This window comes from Schistocerca nitens, chromosome 1, assembly GCF_023898315.1.
Source record: "Schistocerca nitens isolate TAMUIC-IGC-003100 chromosome 1, iqSchNite1.1, whole genome shotgun sequence".
NCBI classification, from domain to species: Eukaryota; Metazoa; Arthropoda; class Insecta; order Orthoptera; family Acrididae; genus Schistocerca; species Schistocerca nitens.
Window position 1 is genome coordinate 439,246,087 of NC_064614.1, and position 17,419 is coordinate 439,263,505.

Below are 17,419 nucleotides of genomic sequence, written 5' to 3' on the forward strand. Positions count from 1 at the left end.
GGTGGTCACGTTTCTTCCTTCTTAGCGCTGTTCTAATCTGATGTAGAGAGTAACCATTACCTCTGAACACTGACTCTAAATTTTTTTTGTTTTTTTTTCTTTATTGTGATTTTAATACCAGTGTAACAGGTAGGCTGGCAGCAGCACAATACGCCGCTCTTCAGCCAAAGATAGTACAATGAGAAAACAGAGAAGACACATGGGTTGGAACAAAACGGCGGGGAAAAAACAGTAGACACATGAACAAAACAAAAGAAAACATGAAGCCGTTCACACTTGATGACAATACACACTACTAACTGTTGACACGAAGCAGAAACACTGAAGATGTCGATGGCACTGGTGAACGATGGAGTGTGACGGTGAACACTGAACACTAAACATGACAGCACACACGAGACACTGATGGCGATGATCTCCGGCGTGTGAATGTCCACTTAGCGTGTGCGAGTCCGGGGACCTGCCAAGAGGGGAAGAAGGGTGAGGTGGGGGAGAGGGGAGAAAAAGGATGCCAATGGCTGAGGAGATGGGGGAGGAGGAGAGGGACAGGGGAGGGGAAGCCTGGGGGAGGAGTGGGGAGAAATGGAGGAGGGAGGGAAGAGGGAGAGAAGGGTGGGAGGGTGCCCAAAGGAGCAAACACAGGAAGAGGGAAGAAGGATCAAAGTTGGTAGGAGGGGTAGATGGAGGGGAGGAGGGCATCATCAGGGAGAGGGAGCTGGCGGAAGCCACCTTGGGAGAGGGTAAGGAGGGTGGAGAGGTGGAGATCGGGTGGGATGTGGGAATATAGGTGCAGCAGCAGGCAGGGGCGGGACAGGATGGGTGAGACAAGCAGGTGAGAAGGATTGAGTTTGCAGGAGGTGTACAGGATCTGTATCCTTTCAAGGAAAAGGAGGAGGCGGGGGAACAGAATGAGATCATACAGGATCCACGTGGGGGAGGGGAGACAGATGCGATAGCCGAGGCGGAGAGCATGGCGTTCGAGGATGTGAAGGGATTTATAAATGGTAGGGGGGCGGAGATCCAGGCCGGATGGGCGTAACAAAGGATAGGGCGGATGAGGGATTTATAGGTGTGGAGTATGGTGGAGGGGTCCAGACCCCACGTACGGCTGGAAAGGAGCTTGAGGAGACGGAGTTGGGAGCGTGCCTTGGCTTGGATTGTCCGTAGATGGGGGGTCCAGGAGAGTCGACGGTCGAGGGTGACGCCAAGGTACTTAAGGGTGGGGGTGAGGGCGATAGGACGGCCATAGATGGTGAGATAGAAATCAAGAAGGCGGAAGGAAGGGGTGGTTTTGCCTACAATGATCGCCTGGGTCTTGGAGGGATTGACCTTGAGCAACCACTGGTTGCACCAAGCGGTGAACCAGTCAAAATGGGATTGGAGAAGGTGTTGGGAGCGCTGCAGGGTGGGGCAAGGGCAAGGAAGGCGGTGTCATCAGCAAACTGGAGAAGGTGACGGCAGCGGCATGTCCGCTGTATACAAAAGGTACAGAAGGGGGGAGAGGATGGAGCCTTGCGGCACACCGGCTGAGGGAAAAAAGGTGTAGGAATCCGTGTTATGGATGGTGACGTAGGAAGGACGGTGGGAGAGAAAGGAGCTGATCAGACGGACGTAGTTAATGGGAAGGGCGAAGGTTTGGAGCTTGAAGAGGAGACCGGAATGCCATACGCGGTCATAAGCACGTTCGAGGTCCAGGGAGAGGAAGATTGCAGAGCGATGGGAATTAAGCTGTTCGGAAAGGAGATGAGTGCGGTGAAGGAGAAGGTCGTCGGAAGAGAAGGACGGCCGAAAGCCACACTGGGTAACGGGAAGGAGGCGGTGCTGGCAGAGAAGCTGGTGGATGCGGCGGGTGAGGATAGATTCCAGGACCTTGCTGAAGACCGAGGTAAGGTTGATGGGACGGTAGGAGGAGATGGCGGACGGTGGTTTACCAAGTTTAAGGAACATCAGGATACGGGAGGTTTTCCACAGGTCGGGCTAGTAACCGGTAGACAGGACGACATTGTAGAGCCTGGCCAGGGTGGAGAGGAAAGAGACAGGAGCTTCACGAAGGTGACGGTAGGTGACACGATCGTGACCAGGAGCGCTGTTGCGTTTCGTGCGGAGTGTAGCAATGAGATCCCGTGTAGTGATAGGGGCATTGAGTTCCGTATGTGCAATGTTGTCTAAGTACTGGAAACCAGGTGCGAGGGGAGGGACAGAGGTGTAAGTTTGATTGCGGACATCTGGGAAGAGGGAGTAATCGAACTGGGGATCATCGGGAATGGAAAAGACATCGGAGAGGTAAGAGGCAAAGTGATTGGCCTTACTAAGGGTATCAGGGAAGGGGTGATCATCATGGAGAAGAGGATAGTAGGGGGAGGGTTTAGTTCCGGTAAGGCGACGGTAGGCTGAGCGGAACTTGGACGAGTTTATAGGTAGGGTAGCGTGTAAACGGGTGCATGTCTGTCGCCAGTCCCGGCGTTTCTTAGCTGCGAGCAAATTTCGAATGTGTCGCTGGAGTTGCCGGTGGCGTCGGAGTGTGCCCGGGTCACGCATGTGGAGGAAGGCACGGTAGAGACGGCGGGTTTCACGGAGGAGGAGGATGGCCTGTGGGGGTAAGGTAGGACGGTGGGGTTGGATGGCGACAGTAGGGTGGTGGGCCTCCAAGGCCTCATACAAGGTCTGCTGGAGAAAGGAGGCGTCATGGGTAACATCGTCAGGGTGGCGGTAGGTGAAGGGGTGGCTATAGACCTGGGTGGAGAGGGTATCCCGGTAGGCATTCCAGTTGGCACGGGAATAGTCATGGACGTACTTTGGGGGAGGGTCATTAGGAGGGTCGGGGTGGGGGCGACGACCGTCTGAAATGGTGAGGAGGACAGGGAGATGGTCGCTACCAATAGGCTCCAGGACATCCAGCATTATGCGGCCAAGGAGGTTAGGGGAGGAAAGGATAACATCGGGAGTGGAGTTGGATTCGGGATGGGTGTGCTGGGGGATGTGAATGATGTCACCTTGAAGGGAGGAGAGGAACCGATGCCACCGCCGTAACTGGGCGGCGGAACGACTATGGATGTTGAGGTCGGCGGCGATCACGTAGGAGGAGAAGGTACGGCCAATGTGGGAGAGAAAGTCGAAGGGAATAGGGGCGTTAGGGCGGATGTAGATGGTGGCGCAGGTGACAGTAAGGCTGGGGAAGAAGAGACTAAGGATCAGGTGTTCGGTGGGGTCGGGAAGGAGAGGTTGGAGCCGAACTGGGATCTGGTGGTGGTGACCAATGGCAACTCCGCCACGCGCAATTGGGAGGGGATTATCGGAGCGGTGAAGGAGGTAGGGCGATGTGTGGACGGTGTGGTGGGGTTGGAGGTAGGTTTCATTGAGGAGGAAGGCATCCACGCGGTGGGTGGCAAGGGTGTGCAGGAAGGGGTTTTTGTTGGCGGGAAGGGAGTGAATGTTGTTGAAAAGAATACGGTGCTGTCGCGCCATGACAGGGATTTAGACAAGGGTGTCAAGACGGGAGAAGGTGAATTGGGCCTGGTCGTTGGAGTAGGTGGCATACATTTTTAAGTGGAAAATGGAACGGGCAGCAAGGGAGACCTGTTGGAGGGTGTGAGGGCGCTGGAAAGGGTGGACGTTTTGTAGGACAATGGTGAGGAACCTGATGATGTCTTCAGCGGTGGGGGGGGGGGGGACAAAGGGAATTGCCAGGAGGGGTGGGGGCGTCCAGAGGACGGACAGGGACAGTGAGTTCAGGAGTGGTCGGAGGGGGTCGGGTTTTACACTTTTGGGAGTAGGTGGGATGGGGGAGATTGCAGGTATTACAGGAGGGAGGGGATTGAAGGTTAGGGCACTGCCGGAGGAAGTGCGCTTGCCTACAATGCGGGCAGGTGGGTGCCTCGTGGCATTCGGCTGTTGGGTGTGCGTTATAGCGCAGACACCGACTCTTAAATGTTCCAGCTCCTTTGTAAGGCTGTCTCCATCAGAAACAACATGTGGTAAAGCTCACATCAGTCAGACGACACGTAATTAAAGAATCTGTGGAGATACGCTTAGCGCAAAATCTTATAAATCGTGATGGCGGTTTTCAACTGGACAAGGCTTGGGAACCGGTGATCTCTCTAATTTCCTCTGAGAGAAACAGTTTATTCATAATGACACGTCTGGCGACATCTGACGTCTGTTTCTAGCGACGTGGGCGCGCATTCCGAGAAAGGTCGGACATGTAGTTTTCACCTTTACGCATGCGCCTGCGCACCACAAATAGAGCAGTACCTCCAGAGGGCGCAGATTTCAATAGAGGACACTCCTGTGACGGAGGCCAATGCGCATGCGTTTTCGCGCCAATGTTTTGCTATAAAGTTGACTCCGGGAACTTGCAGTCTCCAGTGACGGACACTCACCTGAAGATAGCTGGACGATTGCCAGCCGAAATACCGTGGCAAGAAATCAACGTGATCCAGCTGCAATCCCGAATTCTCATCGAATATTCAGTACACCGGGAAAACTTCAAGAATCACAGCTTGTTTTTTCTCAACACTATGGCATCTACCAGCAAGACAAAACAACATGTGACACAGCTAGCAATGTATGTGTGTGATTCGAAGAGCTCCAGGATGAGTTTGCCGTACTCCTCTGGCCACCAAACTTCCCGGATTTAGCCGCATGGGGTAGCCGTCCGGTCTCAGGAGCTTTGCACCGGTTCGCGCGGCTCTCCCCGTCGGAGGGTCGAGTCCTCCCTCGGGAATGGGTGTGTGTGTTGTCCTTAGCGTAAGATAGTGTAAATTAGGTTAAGTAGTGTGTAAGCCTAGGAACGATGACCTCAGCAGTTTGTTCCCATAGTCGTTACCATAAATTTCCAATTTTCCCAGATTAAAACCCAATCGAGCATCTGTGGGACCACCTCGACCGGGCTATTCGCGCCTGGATCCTCAACAGAGAAACATAGCGCATCTGGCTACGGCACTGGAGTCGGCATGGCTCTACATCCCTTTCGGTACCTTCCAGAATCTCACTGACGCTCTTCTTGTAGGTCTCGCAGAGCTCCTTGCTGAAAAAAAGTGGTTTTTCAGGCTTTGGACATGTGGTCACGTTAATGTGGCTGGACAGTACATACACACATAACGAAACATAAGAAAAGATCACCAAATTTTAAAGTGTCCTTTTATAATGGCGGGTGGAATTTGCAAATACATTTGGCAACGAACCTACTCATAGAACTAAGAGCTATTCTAACCTGGAACCATCAACAACTTGACCTCATATTTTAAGGAGAAGAAAGCTCACTTGCAAGACATCAGCCCCAGCACTCGATACCGAGCGAAAATTTCGGCCGTAGTTCTGAAATTACGCTCCACTGCAGCCGCATAATACCCCAGCGCGAATTACGATGCACTGGAGAGACCAGGAGACTTGTGAAATACTGTTTTCACACTGGTAACATAGTTTGTCCACTGTATTAAAGAGCAAGGTTTCTAACTTGGGGCTGGTGCCAGGGTTATTACGTTTTGAACGTTTTTACGCTGCGATTCACAAATGCAACTTAAATTAATGAAACAAATGAGTGTATTATTAAAGAAGTAACGTAGTGCTATTTGATTATTCATATCGCTGCTGTACGTGATTTGAGTTTTAAAGCTGACACTGTTAAAGTGAAGCAGTTTTGCAGGAGACGCGCTGTTCTTCAACGCTATAGTATGACGACATTCTAAATCGAAATTCATGACTGTAATTTGGTAACAATTCTTGAGTTGCTTACATATATTCATTTCTACTGAGGGAGACCAAGAAAATCTCTGCATCACCCTCTCTACCACTGCACCAGGAATTCTGTCATCCGCCACAGCAACGATTGCGATCAAGAAGACCAGCAAGTGTTACTGCAGGACAACTCATCGCGGATGGTTCTGATCTAAATGAAAGCTAGAAGCATGAATGGTCAACAAAAACATTGGGAACAAGAGCCCATCACCTCGGTCCCACAAAGAAGCCAAAAAGTTTTGACCTACCGAGGAACCTCTGGTGCCACCTCAACAGGTTAAGGACTCGACATGGTTATTGTAACTATTTCAGGTACAAATGGGGCTGGGTCAGTTCACCAATGTGTGAATGTAATTAAGAAGAGCAGACAATTGAACATCTAGTCCAACGCTGTCCACTTCATTCATATCCTGGAATTCCCGACGACTTGTTCACTCTCACACCCAGCTTAATTAATTGGTTGAAAAGCACAGACTTTATGGTTTAATCTTGTCTTATAACATATGTATATCGTATAAAATCACTTGTCTTATATCAACTGTATATTGTAAACGATCACCATACGATTAACTAAATAAATGAATAAGTCTGTTAGTGGTAACAATTTCTCTTATCGTGAACGCCGAGTTGAGAAACCAAGGGCAGCGAACATAACACTTCTATTTAACCAAACGACAGGCTCACGTTAACAACAGTCGGTGTGACGCAAGGATACGACACGTCACTGCTCGTTTACACAGCCGACTTACCTAAACCAGCCCTTACTGTGCGCCTGCTTCAAATTGCTAACGATACTCTGTCCACCCTGTAGTCATCCAATCGATCCTTCCAACTGCATCTGGGTGGACGACTGCGTCCGGCTGAGAGACTTCGTCAGCCGCAGATAACGCCAGAAACCTGTTCGTCAAACGAACTGGGGAAGTCCTACGATCGATCCCACGGAAAGTATTTCGCTGTCTGCCAGACTTTGGAATGATCTCTCACTCGACCACGGGTGAGTGGTCAACCTCAGTGTAGGCAGTACCCGGGGCGGCCACAGCAATCGACCAATCGGGGGACACGTGAGTCGTGCTCGAAGTCTCTCGCATCCCTGCGTCCGACCCTCCCCCCTCCCCCCCCCCTCCCGCCTCCCCCACCCTCACACAGTGATGCCCCTTGGCAGCAGCCTCAAGCTGTGTGACCGAAGCAAAAAACTGCCTAGAGCTGTGAGCGAAGGGTCACCAACTCAGCTCGCATCTGTACATAGCAATCTCAGTGCCTATCCATTTATGAAACCACTCCTGTTTGAAACTCGTAAAAATATGTAATAAACGAAACGCTATACTCGCCTTATTAGCAGCAGGATCTCGAGCGGCTCTGTCACTTACGGTCTAACCGACGCTGAGCTGTTCTAAGCAAAACAAACAAAAGCCTTTACGATACGAGGGTCGATACAAGGGTTGATAGCAACGGCGGTGCTCTACGCAACACTGTTATTAAAATAAGCGGTTGTTCCTAGTAAGCACTCAAACACTCAAGAAATTAGAAAAATATACTAGTAACTGCTCAGGTAACCGAAAATAGGCCGCTCCTGTTTGAAGCTCGTAAATGTATGTAATAAACGAAACGGTGTACTCACCTTACTAGCAGCAGGAACTCGAGCGGCTCTGTCACTGATGGTCTAACCGACACTTTTGATGTTGGAGGATCAGGAATTGGTGATCGTGTGTGACGGAACATGGTGCGGAGATACCGTAAATGTTTGGACGTCGGTGTTCGTCGGATCGAATGCTACATGTGAGTGGATCCAGACGACAAGCAGCAGGAGTAAGCGAGAAACTTGAGTTCGTATGGCAAACTTTACCTTCTTGATCCCACTACAAGTCCTCAAACTTCATAAAGGGAATTTAGTTAGGCCTGTATCTTACATTTCGCTAAAGTTCCCAAGTCGTCAGCCAAGTAACAGCTTCGACCACATGCAGCCTTTTGACGGCTTAAAAGACGAGTAGGACACTAGTCGTAACATCGCAAGAGGACAAAGATGTTATTCAATTGATAACGTGGGAAGCTTGTCGGTCAATAAATTGCAGAGAATAGTCAGCTAATACAACAATTAAAAATAAAGAAAAGAAAATTACGATGGGATATATATGCACAAAAATGAGCTCAGAAATGTACAAAGAGTTATAGAATTAAATTATAGCAAGGCCTGCTCTTAGGACGAGCCTATCAAAATTGTTAATCGCCTTTTCAACTTTTGGCTGCAGTCGTACGAAGTAGAAAACAAATGCTCAGCCCAATTCCACTTTCTGGAAAAAAGCTGCTCAGCTTGTTATAACACACTATGTTGTCTGTCACTTAAAGTTCATCTTCACAATTTTGGTGCAAGTTAGTTCAGGCACAAGCTATATTTTCAGGCCGTAAGCTTTTTTTCCGGTCCACATGCACTGTTAATTCAGAAATTTCACGTAGTACAGTGTTATACAAAATAAGAATCTTACAGTGAGACTTAAGTACATCTACTCTCTCGTCTGTTGATACGAACATACAAAAATAAGAATAATAAAATGTGTTAACAGAGAAACATTATTCAACACCTTACAAAAATATGGAGCTGACAACAAATCAGTTGAAATCATAAAAGACCACCATGAGGGAATCAGGCTAGCTACGGCTTGTTAAAGGACCAGCCCCATACCCAGTCTCTGTGCTGATGCTGCGGAACTGCCACACGCAATCTGCGGCAAGTCCTCGTAGTACATCAGACATGTAGGATTCTCACTGTTCCTAATCCACCGTATAACATACTGTTGCCCAGACATCTACGGAAAGCTTTTCCTCCAGTCGTCCACGAACATTAAGGCCGTCTGGGATCTGCGTGACCGCGCTGCTGCTACGGTCGCAGGTTCGAATCCTGCATCGGGCATGGATGTGTGTGATGTCCTTAGGTTAGTTAGGTTTGAGTAGTTCTAAGTCTAGGGGCCTGATGACCTCAGATGTTAAGTCCCATAGTGCTTCGAGCCATTTGATCTGCATGAAGCGCGTGCTGGAGTAACTTGTATGGAGCAAGCACAACCCCAAGGCAGTGCTTTAGCCGACTGCCGCTCTAGTCACTGCAGAACTCCGGAATGGGTACTAAGGTGAACGAAATTTCAGCTGTAGCAGCCAAGGAGGCATGCCACAATCATCAGATAAGCAATGAGCCAACCCTCTACATGCTGTCACATCGCTGTTAAGGTACAAAGAGTTATGCGTCGATGGGAAGAAGGAAGGTTGGAAGGGACAGACAATAAGCTGCGTCCGATAAAGTCCACAACATGGCTGTGACGTACGTCCTTCCAGCTACACAGGCGGATTGAGGTCCTGCATAGGACACAGCCCTATAAGGCAAACGGCTTCTTCCTCCGACGAGGATCCACTAATGTGTGGTGTTTGTGGCGCACAGATCACATAGCGCCACATTTTACTGGACTGTGTTTTATTTTAAGATCAGAGCACAGCAGATCATCTGCTGACAGATTTGCCCTCTACTTTACTTGACTATCAAAGGAATGAGGGACGACTTTCAAGGCTTTCTGAATGTTCTGATACGAGGCGCATTCAAGTTCTAAGGCCTCCGATTTTTTTTCTCCGGACTGGAAAGAGATAGAAACATGCGCATTGTTTTAAAATGAGGCCGCGTTCATTGTCAATACGTCCCAGAGATGGCAGCACCGTACGGCAGATGGAATTTTACCGCTAGCGGCGAGAATGAGAACTGTTTTAAATACTTAAAATGGCGACGTTTTCCTTACTTGAACAGCGTGCAATCATTCGTTTTCTGAATTTGCGTGGTGTGAAACCAATTGAAATTCATCGACAGTTGAAGGAGACATGTGGTGATGGAGTTATGGATGTGTCGAAAGTGCGTTCGTGGGTGCGACAGTTTAATGAAGGCAGAACATCGTGTGACAACAAACCGAAACAACCTCGGGCTCCCACAAGCCGGTCTGACGACATGATCGAGAAAGTGGAGAGAATTGTTTTGGGGGATCGCCGAATGACTGTTGAACAGATCGCCTCCAGAGTTGGCATTTCTGTGGGTTCTGTGCACACAATCCTGCATGACGACCTGAAAATGCGAAAAGTGTCATCCAGGTGGGTGCCACGAATGCTGACGGACGACCACATGCCTTCCCGTGTGGCATGTTGCCAAGAAATGTTGACGCGCAACGACAGCATGAATGGGACTTTCTTTTCGTCGGTTGTGACAATGGATGAGACGTGTATGCCATTTTTCAATCCAGAAACAAAGCGCCAGTCAGCACAATTTCGGGTAACCGCCAGTGCTGAAAAAATGATGGTGTCCATGTTCTGGGACAGCGAGGGCGTAATCCTTACCCATTGCGTTCCAAAGGGCACTACGCTAACAGGTGCATCCTACGAAAATGTTTTGAAGAACAAATTCCTTCCTGCACGGCAACAAAAACGTCCGGGAAGGGCTGCGCGTGTGCTGTTTCACCAAGACAACGCACCCGCACATCGAGCTAACGTTACGCAACAGTTTCTTCGTGATAACAACTTTGAAGTGATTCCCCATGCTCCCTACTCACCTGACCTGTCTCCTAGTGACTTTTGGCTTTTTCCAACATTGAAAGACACTCTCCGTGGCCGCACATTCACCAGCCATGCTGCTATTGCCTCAGCGATTTTCCAGTGGTCAAAACAGACTCCTAGAAGCCTTCCCCGCTGCCATGGAATCATGGGGTCAGCGTTGTGAAAAATGTGTACGTCTGCAGGGCGATTACGTCGAGAAGTAACGCCAGTTTCATCGATTTCGTGTGAGTAGTTAATTACAAAAAAAAAAAAAAAAAAAAAAAAAAAATCGGAGGCCTTAGAACTAGAATGCACCTCGTATGTCTCCTAAAATTTTAGAGAAAAGTTTTTAATGTGTTGTCAAGGTGCTGGCTCATCCACGTTTTTTGTAAGCGTCCAGCCAGTCACATATCCTTGTGTAATTATTTTAGCTCTTCTCTTATGTTACTTTTGTTTTAGTTACATTTTCATCGCATTTCAAACGATTTTACTTTATGTTCAGGTATGTGAGATGGTGTGATTGTGTGGGTGACTGTGAGTGAGGTTGGGAGAGCGTCAATGCAATTCTGTAGATTTAATCCTCTTTGTTTGACGACATTTTTAGCCAATTTTACCACATTCTTTCCCACAAGCACACATACTTGCACACACACACACACACACACACACAGAAAAGAGCTGTCACGCCTTGGAGGTTGCCCTGAGCCAGGAAATTGAATGCTTCTCGGCAGCTACTAAAGTGGAAAAAAGTTATTTGATTGCTGAAAAAGAAATACTCACTTGGATCTATGGAATCGCTTGTTTCCGTTACTAATTGTGCGTTGACATTTGAAAGCTTTAACAGATAATGCACCACTGAAATGGCTCCTGGGCCTTAATGATCCGCCAGTTACCATCTGCCCCACAAAGCTAATACATACGGTACCAGGCTCATGCGAGTTCAAACTGTTCCATGCCGGGAAACCTTTTTGAGTGTCCTAGTGAGGCAATTGCTAGTGATAATGAGTTCTTCCAAAAAGTCGGGACATACTGGTCCCTTCCAGTAACAGATCATTTAATCATCATCTGTACCTATTATGACCGATGACATCTCAGTAACATACAGAGTTTAGAACTACGAGGGCAAGGGTTGCTGATCAGTGGTACCAGCTGCAATATTTCTGAACCCACCTTCTGATTTCCCCACCATCATATTCGGAACAACACTGAGAATCATCTCCTCGCTATTATACTTACCAGACCTTCCCATCCAAATTGTATCTAAGGAAAACAACCTGTCTAAATGGCACCGTAGCCCTGACTTCCAGCTGGCCTGGACTAGATTCTGGCTGCTCAGAGTAGCTTCTAGGGCATAAGAAGAAACACCATACCGAAAATTGGAGCTAAAACTTTGGTCGCTTCACAATATTGGTGATAGTAAGCATTATTTATTGCTACCACAAGTGTAGAATTTGTAGAGTTTACCAGCTCCCACCCTCACATCCTTTGATCTGCAGGTCCACGCTAATAGTGTCGACACGAGTAGAAGTGGCTGAGCCTTGGAGTATTGAAGTGAGGTATTGCAGAAATTAAGAATCAAAGACTCGTTGTCCTAGTCCATGAATGTGAAATGGTGCAGATAGTGTCAAGATAAATACGAAGAGTGTTGGCATACAGCAGCTAACTTGGAATTTGTACTCTGGGCTTGTGTTCTGATTGGGAGTTTGTAAAATGTAAACCTTAAAAGCAACAGCTCCCGTGTGTCAGCCAGACTCTCAAGCTGGGGCCTAATGTCCAAATCCGGGCAATGGGCAAAAACTTGCGTTTCGAGATATTATGGCGGCGCATGGTAGACTGCGTACATGTCCTCAGCTACAGCAACACTTGCCTTGCCGTGTATAAAAGCTTGCTGTCTATGCCGGCTGAGGATGTCACCGTAACTGAGATTCGAATCGGTGTCTGTTGTGGGTTGGCTTCTGCTGCAAGGTCGACATATTCTGCATGAAGAACCTCTCCACTCAGAGAAGATAGGTGTTTGGCGTGCGTTGTCCGGCATGTGCATTATTGGCCTCACATTTTCCGACTACAGATAGATGTCTTTGACTCTTTCTACGCACAATTAACAGATGCAGAGAAGCTGTATGCAGTATTCCAACAAGATGCAGTAACGACTCACACATCCAGCCACATCACCGTGTTCCCTCTCGTCCCCAAGGTCCCCAGACTTAACATCGTGTGACTTTTATTTACGGGGCACGCTAAAAAGCAAAGTCAATGCTTTAGATCCTCACACAATAGATAATCTTAAATGAAACATTACTAGAGAAATTAAGAATATCACACTTGCGGAATTACAGCGTGTTGCTGGTAACATCATCACACGAAGTCAGCAATGCTGTGACGCCCATGGCCACCACTTCCAGCATCTCTTATAAACAGGTAACCACATGTTTTCAACGTTACTATTATCTATTCCTTTTTAGTTAGTTCATTGTTACTTGTATCTCGGACGTGAGGCGTACCGGTTTTATGTGGAAAAGTCTGCATAACATGGAATCCTTATCCATAAATGCAAAACACTGGCGCGACAATACTGTAATCACACCAGAACGCCCTTGTGTTTCAGAATGATTTTCGTTAAATACAGCCAGACAATCAGGCGAAATAGTAAATAAGGGAAGGGGAATAGTAAGGAAAGTCTTGGAGCAAAATATAACAATGGGAAATGGAAATTTAGAAGAAATGAAGAAGTTTATGGAAGAATAGAACGAATATTTTACACAATAAGAAAGAGTTGTATTCTGTGGACATCTAAAAAAGCTAGATAAGAAAGAAAGAATTTTTGATTTTTTTGACGAAGAACCAAGAAGGACTGTGACATGGATCAAAGATATTTAATCGCGCTTGTGAGAAATGGAAATAATGGAGGAATAAACACTCAAAAGAAAAAAGTTCAGAGCAAAAATGAAATGTTTCAAGGGCTTCCAGGTGAAAACAAAGTAAAAGACGAGGGTAATGTCGACATAAGAAAGAAGAGAATAACATAGTGAATGAATGACAAACTACTAGAAAGGAAGGAGAAAAGAAAGAAGACATCAGTTATTTCATTTGATCCTCAAAAGGCCTAACCATTAAAAACTGCTAACTTTAAATGTAATCATTTTAGTTTAACCTCGACAGTGACTGTTACGAGTATCAGTATGAAAATATTAATTACTGTTAACACGTCACATTTATTGTTTTCCCCACCATGCGTTTCGGAGGATTAACATCATGGATTTAATACACTAATAAAACACTCTGCTCACAAAAATTCGTATATACAAAGCGAAACTGTGACGCTATCTAGCAGCAGAAGATAAAAACTATTTTGCTACAAGGTTCAAATTCATGTGGATACATCGATCGCATCAGAGAACATTAATTTAAATGTAAATACCTTTCAGTAATCTTACGCTCCTTTTGAGGTCAATCTGCATCACATATACATTCTGTTAACTTATTTAAGCAAATATGGCGTGTTATGTGCAAACATGTGCGAAGAACGTGTAAAATAGTAATTCCACCATCATGCCATTTGTCTCCCTCTCTCTCTGTGTGTGTGTGTGTGTGTGTGTGTGTGTGTGTGTGTGTCTGTGAAAGCGGGGGAAGGGGAGGATGGAAGGAAGGGTGGGAGGGAGAGAGAGAGAGAGAGAGAGAGAGAGAGAGAGAGAGAGAGGAAGGAAATACACAACACATGTAGACTGTAACAGAGTTGTGGGTTGTCACAGATATGATTGCATATGCTTTCATTTGTGAATAGGCTTATGGCCCGACTTTCACGCATGTAGGTCGGTACAGGTGATAGCGGTATTTTCCCAAATACCTGTCACCTGGGAGATAATTGCTATGGTATATAGTGTATCACAGGCTGAGGCAACAATATTGGTGATTCATTTTTGATGTTGTGCTGCTTTATGTTATGATGGTTGCCATTAATGAGATGACTTTGACTGGTAATGCTTTGGAAACAAATTATCGTGGAGCGACAGCACCAGTAATGTAAATTTAACGGTATGTTGCTGGAAGAGTGGTGGTATTGTATTGATGTTGGACGCAGCTCTGCGAGTGGGGAGGGATAGGTTAAGAGAGGTGGGATATCGGATAACGAGTTCATATCGGTCGATGAGGATAAGAAGTGAGAGAAAGAGTTCTGTCAATCTGTTTCTTGCTAACAACTGGAATCGTATACAGTTTGATGGGAAGTACACGTATTTTGAATCGTACCAAAAGCATGTATGGAAACTCGTGACTTTGACTAAGTTGGACGAAAGAAGTACTATGAATTTACGATGAAATCCAGACCATCAGCTGCTTACAGGCGTTGATAAATAGCAACGGGAACAGTTGAAAATGTGTAGCCTGACTGGGACTCGAACAGAGGAAGGTTGTAAGCACTTCTGACCCAGATTTCAAATTTCTACGTGAGAGTAGGAGAAAAATTCCCACTTTTCGAAAAGTGATGCTTTAATCGTGTTATGCAGTATAATTCACGTTTGCATAGAGTTATTCTGTTTGAGGAATTTGATTGAAACTTTTGGAAACAATGAGCCTACATTTTAAAACGCTTAGAGGAAGGTAGGCCTGTGATTGTTACGTTAAGAACAAACCAAGATTAACCATTACGCACCACAGAATTGTTGTATTCGTATCAAATGAAATGTATATAGGTGATGAGACATTTTCGATCCAACTGAATGTAGTATCCAAGTGAATGTAGTACTCGCTGTCCTATTCACCATTGTTCCGTACTAAAAACGGAAAATATAAAGTCGTTGGAGGAGAGGGACGAGGACAGCATTGTGAATACCACGAATTCGACGGAAGATAAGGATGCGTCGTCGTCGAGTTATGCAACGTGAAAGCATACGTTGTAAGCTGTCTTCATCTTTTGTTTTTGCTTTGTACTAACACATCTCCGAAGACATCAGAGCCGCCAGTTATTATGTTGCTTTATCATCGTGCCACACTCCACAGACGCGCAATGACGGAAAATTTGTCAGTACTATCTTATATTGTGTATCTGCAAGATCCGTCCCATATCTTCTGAGGGTACCTTGAGTACTATGCCTACTCATAGTTTTACGACAGTATACAAAGTTCGTGGAAAAATTCAAATTCTTGACATATTAATGGTTAAAAGGAAAACACTAGTGGAGGAGATGTGTACTTCTGTTTAGCACTGACACGAAAAGGCGCGGTGGCTAAGTGTAATCGTAGAAAGCACAGCCTACACGAACCAGTGAGTTAGAAACAAAACATTCACTGTAGAACTGTCATTTTCGAATGTGTTCCAAATCCGTGAATGAAGACATCTGAGAGTCATGATGAGCATGACGTCTGGACCCGTAATGTTATCCGACGTGTCTACTTCTAGCGCTTTCTCCTAACGGAGGACGTCTTTATTTGTGACCACGAAGAGAAGCTAGGCCATTCTACTTTCTTCCAAATACGAACAATTATGTAAGTTGTATAAGGGTTTGAGTTCTTATACCACGGTTGCCTGTTGATCGTAGAATACCAAAAGGAAAAATCTATGAAGCAATTTTGGTTATGAAAAATCTATTCAGATTTGCTGATGCCGTAGCAGTTCATAAACTGAAATAGAAATCCGGTAAAGAAAACCGCCTTGCCTGATACTAACCTTTTTCATTATTCTTTATAAATAAAACCTGCCAGTGTCAGCCAGCAGGAAAGCATATAGTATCGTACTCGAAAACAAGCAAGCAAAAAATAAACCTTACAATTAGTGCCTCAGTCATCGCTTGTGGTGCTATAAGAGTCAATTCTGTTTTGACAGCCGATGTTGATCTTTACCAGATTTTTCACCTCTGTTTTAAATACGTTAACTGAAATATGTGGTCACAATTACTAGCGTTATTTCCCCACCCAGGTGATTCTAAATGACAAAGATTGGTACGATGAGAGTGAAAAAGAAATACCATATTCTCTGGCCTTCACATTTTCCAGGTTCTAATATCATCCGACCGTTGTGCACTCTACAGAAAACAAAAACTGAGTGTCAAAGATTCTCTTCAAGTATTTCTCAAAGAATCTCTTATAGTTTCTAAGCAAATTCTGGCATAAAATTGACCAACATTCTAAATTTATATGCATCTATCCTAATGAGAATTAAGACTTTTTCATTCCAAAAGGTGCCTAAACATCTATTCATATTGTTTTGTTGAAGCCCTTTGTCTGAACACTGTTTACATGAATACTTGCACGTGCCGCATAGCAGCAGCTGCTGCTGCTTTTATTACTGCAGAAATATGCAGGTTAAAGATTTTGTTCTGAGTCTCAGTGTACTGCGAAACCATCTTTTTTCGTGAGTACTTTCTGTTATAAATGGGCAGGGGACGGAATTTTGCCGCGTATAACTAATACGTACAAATAGCCAAATGATGCGTGCTCTTTGCTTCATGTAAACTTTTGTCTGTAAAGTATAGCAATACGTTGATGTAGATTAATCAGCCGAGTGTGCAATAAAATAATCTATAAAAATTTTACTGTGGAGTTGGCACATTAACAAAGTGGAAATTATTTTTTGGTACAAGGTAAATGCACACAATATGATCCTTCTGTTTGAAACTCATAAACTGTGTTATAAAATTTGTATTTAGTGAGAACTGCGTAAGAAACAAGTCTTCACGTTAGCAAATATTTCGTATTTTGAAATATTTCGTATTTTTGCGAGACCTGTAGTATCTGGCTGCTTGACGCACCGTAATTGCCGTGTATAGTAACCAACAATGCTCTCTATATACATAGATAATGTGATCAATAGCTAATGCAAAAGTTTTGCTGTATTTTACATATAATACTATAATTTCTCCGTAGGGACTGAAATTTCTAAATACGTTATCGAAAAAAATTCTACCCCATTTGAAACGTAAGAGGGGTGATAAATGTCAAAAACATTTCGTTTTACTTACAGTTGTTGGAACCTCAGAAGCTTGCTCCATGTTCTCGCGCTGCCACGTCTAGTCTCCTGAAGGAATTGAACTGGTGTAATTTTGTACTTATTTTAACGAATAACTCGTATTTTCATGTACTTGGTAATGTTACAACATCACTTAATTTAGGCATCGACACAAAATGTCAGAGATAA